Raw genomic sequence first — 9,400 nt, 5'->3', positions numbered from 1 at the left:
CTTCATATACAGTGAAGTTACTCGAAGTCGCCACGTCATGCCGCTCCTAAACCTGACACTAAAGGTAACAGACTGATTTAGCTGTACCAACCAGAATTACGCCGGTTTAAGAGGAACGGCATACGGTGAAAATGAAATTACGCGCGTTAATAAGCCCTAAAGTAAAGCTTGTCATTTCGTGAGCACTCTACATCCCGCACATATTCTTTATTTTCTGCGCAGAACAAACTAGACAACAGACTGTTTTCAGAAGACAAGATACTCGGATCGTGGCCCTATACGGCTCGCCGGCCAGCAAAGCGACGCGGGCTTTGATGCTGTTTATAAGATCGACCGGGTTAAGCGGTCACTTGTAGGCGTGTGATGGACAGGTGCACATGTACCCTGATAGCCCCTTCCTCCCTCTTCTTTCTTTCTTTTAATCCCTTCCCCCAGCGTAGGGTAGCAAACCGGACGTGCGTTTTGTTGACCTCCCCGCCTTTCCTTCATTTCTTTCCTCCTCCTCCTCTGCCTTGGCTTCCTGAATTCTGGACTACAGACGTTTGGGCTAGTTGATTCGAAACACTTACAGCCTCCGAAGAACCTGTCCCGGTCCCGTGTGAGTATGCGGCCATCCTAAATTACTACAAGGGACTCAGACGTATCTACTACCTCCCCCACAAGAAGCTCACAAAGGAAGAAGCTGCCAGCTGGCGCTTAATCCAGACCGGAACCTATCCAAACTTACATTTTCTCAATAAAATACACCCAACAGAATACCCTGCGCGCTGCCCAATGTGCTCTGAGAAACTCACACTATTGCACACTACATGGACCTGCAGGGCCATCCCCGGCGAGCACCCCATTGACCAAGCAAGTGTGGAGCGGTGGGAGGAATTGCTGGCCATCGGATAGCCTTGACGATCAGATAATAATAATATCTGGGCTTTAACGTTCCAAAACCACGATATGATTATGAGGGACGCCGTAGTGGAGGGCTCCGGAAAATTCGACCACCTGGGGTTCTTTAACGTGCACCTAAATCTAAGTACACGGGCCTCAAACATTTTCGCCTCCATCGAAAATGCAGCCGCCACGGCCGGGATTCGATCCCGCGACCTTCGGGTCAGCAGTCGAGCGCCATAACCACTAGACCACCGTGGCGGGGCTTGATGATCAGATCAGTCTGGACTGAGGGCAGCCAGCACTGCTAGATGGGACTTGCGGACCAAGCTGGCACCGCACCATAAATCCCTTTTTGTTAATAAATGTTTTTTTCTTCCTTCCTACTGTGACCATGACGCTCAACTGAAGCGGACAGGAAAGGAGAACACACCGACCTTGCCTGTTTTCTGTCCGAGTCGCTTCAGCGTTATGCTCACAGTAAACTCATAAAAATGAAAAACAACATGGCTTTCGCCTTCGAGTCGTCTTAGGCGACTTCATAAGGGTACCTGTGAATTTTTTCCTTGAAGCGCGTTACAGTTGAGGAGAGTGCCGGAGGCGACATTTTTTCCCGTAAATGTCGAGCGTACCGAGCCTACCGTAGATGCCAAATGAAGTTCATTGAATGGTGGGATTCAACGTCCTGAGAAACGCCTCGGCAACGCAAAGCGCCGTGAGTAGGACGGCTACAGAGTAAATTGAATGTCGTGGCTGACTAAGCAGTGTGAAACAGGCGAAAACACGTGACAAGATGTAGACCTAATATTGTTCAATCAATTAATCAGTCAATCAATCAAAGAACTTTATTTGCACCGAAAGAAAAAAAAAGATTTACGGTGAAAAAAGGTAGCCGGTAAAAAAGCTGTTCAATGACAGCTTGGCAAAGCCCCAGCCACGCATCTGCGGTGAAACGACAAAGTACAGCACTTCATCGCAGAAGCAAAAAAAGAAAAAGAAAAGACAAAAAGAAAACAGAAGGAAAGAAAGAAAAAGAAGAGAAAAAGCAGAAAAAAAATAAGAGTGACGATGTAAATTGCGTGCAAAGAGTTGCTCAACAGTTACACATTGAAACCGTAATGAACTCACTACGGGCGCGTATGCGCTAGTTTTACAAGCTCGCATTTAGCTAAGTTGTTTAATATACACGTGCAACTACACAATAAAAAATATAAAACAAGAAAAGAAAGAAATGCAATGCCAAATAGCAAGCACTTCAAGTACATTAAGATCTACCATGTGCAGATATGTATGTATCGCTAACGTACCTCCAGAGCGCGGTACCTCCCTGTCTTTCCTTTCTCCCTCTTCTCTCTCTCTCTCCATGGTGTGTTAGAACTACATACGTGCCTGGGCTGTGGTAATCTTGTAGGGCTTCTAGTGACAAGCTCGTTCGGCAGAACAGGCTTAGACACTGTAGCGTTAGGAATAAAAAGCTCGGGTAGCAGAGGACGACACACATCGAAACATACCGCTTCCGAATTCTGAACTATGTGACGGTGGCTTGCTATAGTATCAGCGGGACCATGTCCATAGTTTATGGACCTCAGACCCAGTTCACTGAACTTATTGTTCGTGAGAAACGTTCGACAATTTGCGGTCGTTTACTATATTTTAAAGCCTAGGTAATTTTGATTTGTGGACACGCACGAGGCGCTTGAGCCTCTGTATCGAAATTATGTTAATGTCCACCAGAGTGACCCGGAACTTGCTTGTACAAGCGCTCTAGTGAGCGAAGTGCCTTTAGAAGCAAGGTGCAGGATTTTAACACCGGCTTCGCAACCTTGCCCCTTTACTGTTCTTGTTCTAGCTTTTTTTTTTCTTCCTTGCTTTTTATGGGAAGGGGTGGGGGGGACGTGGTACTCCGCTCTTATATTCCTGTACAGCTTGGCCACAGACCTATACCATTTGTTATTTTTCTTTCTCTGAGTCATCCTAGATCGCTTAAGGGCTTAAGGACGAATACCGTGTCACAAGAGAACAGAAACGTACAGTTGCTCGTTACACAATCCAGCTAAGCTTGTACCATGTCGCTTGATTGCAGAGAGAGAGAGGTGGGGGGATGATACGCGAACGGTTATCTCGTAAAAATGCTCGCACGCGAAAACTCTTGAGCAAGATATTCACTTTCAACAATGGGCAGCCGAAGCTCTCCCAAACCAGGTTGCGCAATAAAAAAAAAAAAAACCAAATGAAGGCCGAGAGTGTATGAACCGAGAGAGAAGGGAACGGCCGACGTCATGGCTGCATGCTCAGCACATGTCCCGCCTGTGCTCGGTCACGTGCTCGTCGAATCGCCGTCAAGCAGTCTGGGAGAGTCGCAGGCGGCGCGGTCTTTTCCCAGGAGAGAAGAAAACCGCAGACGTCGCAAGGCCGTGGAGGATAAGGCGTCGGCTACGAAGGAGTGCTTACGTTGCTCGCAGCTGGCGTCTTCCACGCGCCTCGTAGCCGCGCCGAGGCGCAACCGAGCATGCGCGCATTGGTCCAGACGCCGATTCCAGTGCCAAGACGAAGACCTCAAGCGAAGGGCTGCATGCCAAGGGCCGGGAAGGGCGAGTCACGTGATCGTCTGAGTTGAATGCGTGTCTCTGTCTCGAAGGGGGTCTCTGTGCCTCTTCTGTTTTTTGTTTTTGGTTTTGTTTTTCTCGCGTCTCGAAGAATGAGAGCAGGCCGGGGCAGCGCCGGGAATGCCGGAGCCACGGTGCTGAGTCCGGCCGCACGACCAAATGCTTGAAGAGCGTGCGTCGCGCCATTGTTACCAGGGCACGAACGCAGCCCTCTATGCAGTTATTAATGTATGTGTTAAGCGGAAGGCTTTAGATGCCTCATCTAACGCTAAAAGTAACCGCCGGCGTCGGTAGCGTCAGCACGACGGACCCAAAAAAATCATCATCATGCGATGACGTCACTCTATGACGTCATGATATCATAGGTAGGCAAAAATTTGTAACGTCATCATGACGTCACTATGACGTACACAACGTGACGTGACGTGATAACTTCATCACATGATAGTGTCACTTGGTTAAAGGTGGGCTGATCCCAGAGGCACTCTAAAAACTACATGAGATGCAGAAAACTTTCGGGGGAGGGGCGGGTTCAATAAAATCTACTGAGAAGAAAAATAAGGTGGCTTTCGCCTTCGAGCCGTCTTAGGCAAGTGCGCAAGGAACCGTGCGACTATTTTCGTCTGTCACCCACCATGCTTTCTGTCAAACGCAGTCATGCCTACAATTTGCCGGTGGTCTTGGGAGCTGTGCCAGTTATAGCCTGCCCGAGGAAGCGTATGTGGCGTCAAACCAAACGTATAAGTTCTTACTAGACAGATTGGTTGGCATCTGTTCGCGAATGCATGGTTGGCACAACACCACACAAGAAAGACAAATATTGTTAGCAGCTTCATACAGCTTGCGCTGTTATTAGTTATCTAGTAATTACCAACCCCGTCATCTAAGTGCTCCGTCCCTCCAGCCTCACGCTGCTCCTAGTAAAATTGGGAAAGCGCATGGGCTGGTATACGGCAGCACTGCGCAAACGAATACGGAATGCAACAAACTAAATAGGCCTTCTATTTCTTAGCACAGTGCCGTCATTTGACTACGCACGTTTACCGCGTATGCACTACCTGCTACTCCATTTCTCCATTTTCCTACCGTGAGGACTAACGCGCTGATGATAATTACTGAGGGGGGGAAGGGAGGGGAGTACTGACGTACATGGAAAAATAAAAGCCATTAAGCATTGGTCTTTAGCGTCCGGGAAAGTCAGGCTGAAAAAGCACTACCACGGCCTAAAAAAATTCTCCGCAACATCCTGCCTCGCGCCGCAGAAAAATCATGCAGTGCCCATCGCGAGGAGCAGTCATTCGCTCTTGCAGGGCGCGCACCGCGATTGACGTCACCCATTAAAGCTCATCATGCGCTGGTTGCCCTCGAAGACAACCTCTTTCTTCTCCTTGCTCGCACAGAACTCGCATGCGCTGCCTGAAGCCGGCTGAGTTAGGGGCATCAGAAGTCGTGGACATGCAAAGTCTTTTTTGATTTACTCTCCGCTGTTTGTTTTTTACTTCTTCTTCGACGCCGGAGAGGCGCTTCTCTGCCTGCCTCGTCGTCAGCTCGACAACTCTTCCAAGGCCGTTTTCTTTTACGTAATAACGCTGTGCAGCGCGCCCCGCGCGTCTACGTACGGCCCCGTACGCGCGCGGCAACTGCGCGTCGCTTGTGCCTCCTGGCCGCGTCTTCTCTGTCCCGATCGACACCGCTGGCGGTCCCGGGGTCCCAGCGATGCTTCCGCGTCGACGGGAGAAAAAATCGAATCCAATCATTGGTGCGGCGCGTGTGCCGGCGGAACGTGCGTCAAGGACACGTCGGAGTCAATTTGGTTCTAAAGAAACTTCTGGAGCGGAGACGGCGCTCTAAGAGCTGATTCGAGTCCCATAGTTGGGACGAATTTATCGCAGAATGAAGTTAGGCGAATCCAATAGTCTGGATTTGCCTTACTTTATCTTTTATCTGTTTCTGTTCTCGTGCGTCCGTGTCTGCAAGCCTTACTTCGTAAAATGGGTTCTGCGGAATGGCAACATTCGGTGTCCATGCGCTTCGAATTGTCGATGAATTCGCCCTCGCGCTGCCAATTGCTAGCTTCCTGGTTAGCCTAATCAGTGCAGTGAGCGCCCCGGGAAGGCGTTGGTCCCGGGTTCGATCCCCCGGACCAGGGGGAATTTTCTGTCTACTAAGAAGCATACTTTCTGAGAAATACGTATTGATTTACTTGTGGCTTCGGACTACAAACGGATGGTTGTCAGTCTCCCCTTTTGAAGCCTTAATATGCAGTAAAAGTTATTACTGAGTGAAAAAGCGAAATTTTTTGACGTTCAGCGAAGAAACGCTCTTTTTTATGTGCTTCTCTCAAAGCGGATCTAGTTAATGTTTCTCGAAGCATGCCTGTAATAATGACATGTGGGGTTTCATGCGCCAAAAACACGGTATGATTATGAGTCACGCCGTAGTGGAGGGCTCCGGAAATTTCGTCCACTAGAGGTTCGTTAACGCAAAAGTAAATCCTAAAAGTACATCCAAATCGTACAAGGTACACGGGCCTCTAGCTTTTCGCCTCCTTCGAAATACGACCGCCCTGGCCGGGATCGAACCCACGACTTTCGGGTCAGCAGCCGAGCACCGTAGCCACTGTACCAAAGCGGCAGCAGAAGCATGTCTGCGCCCTTTAGTCCAAGGTTGTTTACTGAATAATGGAACCTATTTTACACTCTGTTCAGCGAAACCGAATGAACGAATGCATCAGCGATTAGGGGCGAGCTTTTACGAACTTTTATTCTTCTAAATACCCCCCCCCCCCCCCCAAATAATAACACCAAATTACGGAATACCGTTGACGCGGCACTTCTTCCGACCTGCCAAAATTGCAAGCAACCACTATTGATCGCGTTCAGGAAGCTGTAGTTTTGTCGATATTGGTGAAAGCGGGCGACTGCCACTCCATCAGTTATATAACATCATCTGAGTTGATCGCGAAAAATCGAGGCGTATTAAAGCACGAAAAGGGGAACTCCAGTGTCTTTCTCGTTTTCGTGGCAAGTGTGACACCCCCCCCCCACAAGCTATACTTTGACTTCTTTGACTACGAGGAGGAGACACAGAGTTGCGACAACTAACTATAGGGAACTCAAGAAAGCTTCCCATATAACTTGGCCAATGCTGATACTCGGCCTTGTTGGTGTGATAAGGAAAGCGACTTAGAAAGCGACTTAGGCGCAATGTAAAAACGCATAGGTCTTGCTGTCATTGTTTAATAATGGTGCGCGCACCGCTTGTCGTACGGCACGGGGGAAACGTCTTTAAAGTGACACTTAAGAGAAAAAAAAACTATTTTTCTTGCATAGATAGATTACAACTTCACAATATTGAAAGCAATACCGCTGGCATAAGTGCATTACTACTGAAAAAGGGGAACTGCTAGAAGGAAAAAAAAGCATCAAGCGATATACTGTTCCCTGTAACCGTTGCGTCTACACATGAATATGTGACTAAACCATCCACGTATTATTTGCCGCACCGCGTATGTCCACATACCGCAACTTTATTTGTCGACAATCTAATTTCAGAAGTGAACTAAATGTATGAGAATAAAAAAATTACGCTGGCTCATAAGACTGACTTCAGTAAGTTCCTTTCTTCTTTCCTGAATCGTGCGACGTCGCCTCGAATGCCAACGGAATATCCCAGCTTACTACCCGCGCAAAACGGTACTCGTAATTGCTTCAAAGCCCCCGCTTAACTTTAAACCAATTCCGAGAACGTTTCAGTGTACATAGGTGAAACATGTCATAGGAATGCGTCCCGGACATGTCAGACGAGGGCACTCCATCTTATTGAAGTTTTGGAGCAGGGGTCATTCTGTAGCGCAAAAATGACGTCCCGTTGTTCTTCTTTCTTTTGTTGCATTTTTCTTTCATTTACACGTGGTCATAACGAGGGTGACGTTTCTGCTTCTATTCATGCTGAATGAATAGTTCCACAGGAGAGAGAGAGAGAGAGAGAGAGAGCAGCCGCGTAGCGATGTACAATTTGTCAACTGGACTTCGCTATGTCCCGGTGTCAACTCAGAAATGCGGAGGCAGCTGTGCTATAATGATGCTGCATACCACGGATGACCTCGTCACTTTTACGATGCCCACATACCATCAGCGCAAAAAGAAAATCCTTTAATCACTGTCCACGATGCCTCAGTTATCTCGTTACAAGCGAGTTTGGCTCTTTTGTCTGTTTCTTTCTTTCTTTTTGGTCGCAACTCAGTTCCTTTCAGTTCCAGACTGCGTGTCTGCGGCGCTGTAGCGTCGATTCGATAAAGGGTAGAACAAAAATAGAACGAAAAAGTGCGGCCAATGTTCTCTTAATAGGAACAACGCGCTAAATCGTAAACGCTCGAAACAGGGGCCGGCATAATATCGCAAATCGCATTCTGCCCGCTTACATTGACCGAAAAGAAAGACGAAATAAGAAGAAATAAATTTAATGAACGCGATCTTTTGTCAGTGAAGGCTGTCGTACTTGTGACTGTGCACCGAACAATTTCTCGGCAGTTATCCCTGGCGCCACCTGCGTAGCCGTGTCGTTATAGAGAACGACCCGTTCGGTGTGTCATACATTCGTATCTTTCTTAATTAAATATATGTTTTCAAGACAACTTTATAAACATTAAATATACGTTATTATTTCGAGATAGCAATAAAAACACAAACTCTTTCGCAATTATTTCTTTATCATGGCTTCAAGGACGTTGACTCTCTCGTCTTTTATGGGAAACTGCAGTAAATACCTGAGCAAACGCAGGAACGTAAGTATGCCAGGGCTCGGTAAACAACCGTACAACCGTCGTTCGCCATTCACAACCCTGCACATAACCGCGTTCCGCATCAACAACTGCAGTGCTGTTCCATAGCTAAATTATGACGTGGCCGTTCGAACTCGCATCAACCGTGGATGTCAGGTGCTCTGTCCCGCTATCCATGCAGTCTGCGCGAACGCAAGCCCCGCAACCAGTATCTCTCGGCCTCTGATAGCCGTTCGCGACCTACATTACTTCTCGGAAATGACCGGCTGTTGGATGATAACACGCGTCTTATCCGCAACGCCGTATACGTGGCCAAAGCAGCGCGCGGCACTTTTTGCCGCTCTACTCACCTTTACGACCGCGCGACGTGGACATGCGGTCACGCCACAGCTGCCGTTAATATTTTTTCCAGTTATGCTTGTCGCGAAGTGCTCAGCACATCGTCGCGGGTTCGATTCCCGCCCGCTGTGGTCGACAGTCCACACTCGAATGTTACGTATACGGGGTGGGGGGGGGGGGGGGCACCTAGGCGGGAAAATAATTAACGGAAACGTAACTAATCAAAGGACAAGAGAATATTGGCGAAACAAGCAAGAAAGTGAAAAATTCGCCAGGCTTGCGCTGAACGCGGAGCACGGTCACAGCGCAAGCTGGAGGAGCGGTACAGCCCGTTGCAAACCTCTTACTACTGCAAGCACATTTGTGAGGTAACTATTACGCCATAATCATCATCATTTCGCGAAGTAGGGAGGTACAGCTACGCGTCTGTAAGGCAACACGCGCACATACGTAGCTGCACAACATGTTGATTCTGTGGCTGATGGTGATGAAGAATTATGGCTGAGCTCTTTGTAATGGGTGGAAAGCTTTAAACTACGCACTCGCTCTGCATTTCACGTGGTGTGATACCAGGTGGGATTGTGCTCCTCTTCCGCACAATATTACATCTGTCAATGTGAATTCTTGCCCTACATGACGCTTGCATGACGCTTGCATGCGAAGAAGTTTCAAGCACCGCTGTGGCTCTTTGGTAAAATACCCAACTGCCACGCAGAGTGTCTAGGTTCGATTCCCGTTCGAACCCTTACTTCTTATTGTGCGCGATAGCACCAACGGATACCGGCGGCGG

The sequence above is a fragment of the Rhipicephalus sanguineus genome, chromosome 6, assembly GCF_013339695.2.
Source record: "Rhipicephalus sanguineus isolate Rsan-2018 chromosome 6, BIME_Rsan_1.4, whole genome shotgun sequence".
Taxonomy (NCBI): domain Eukaryota; kingdom Metazoa; phylum Arthropoda; class Arachnida; order Ixodida; family Ixodidae; genus Rhipicephalus; species Rhipicephalus sanguineus.
This window is presented reverse-complemented; position numbering follows the sequence as displayed.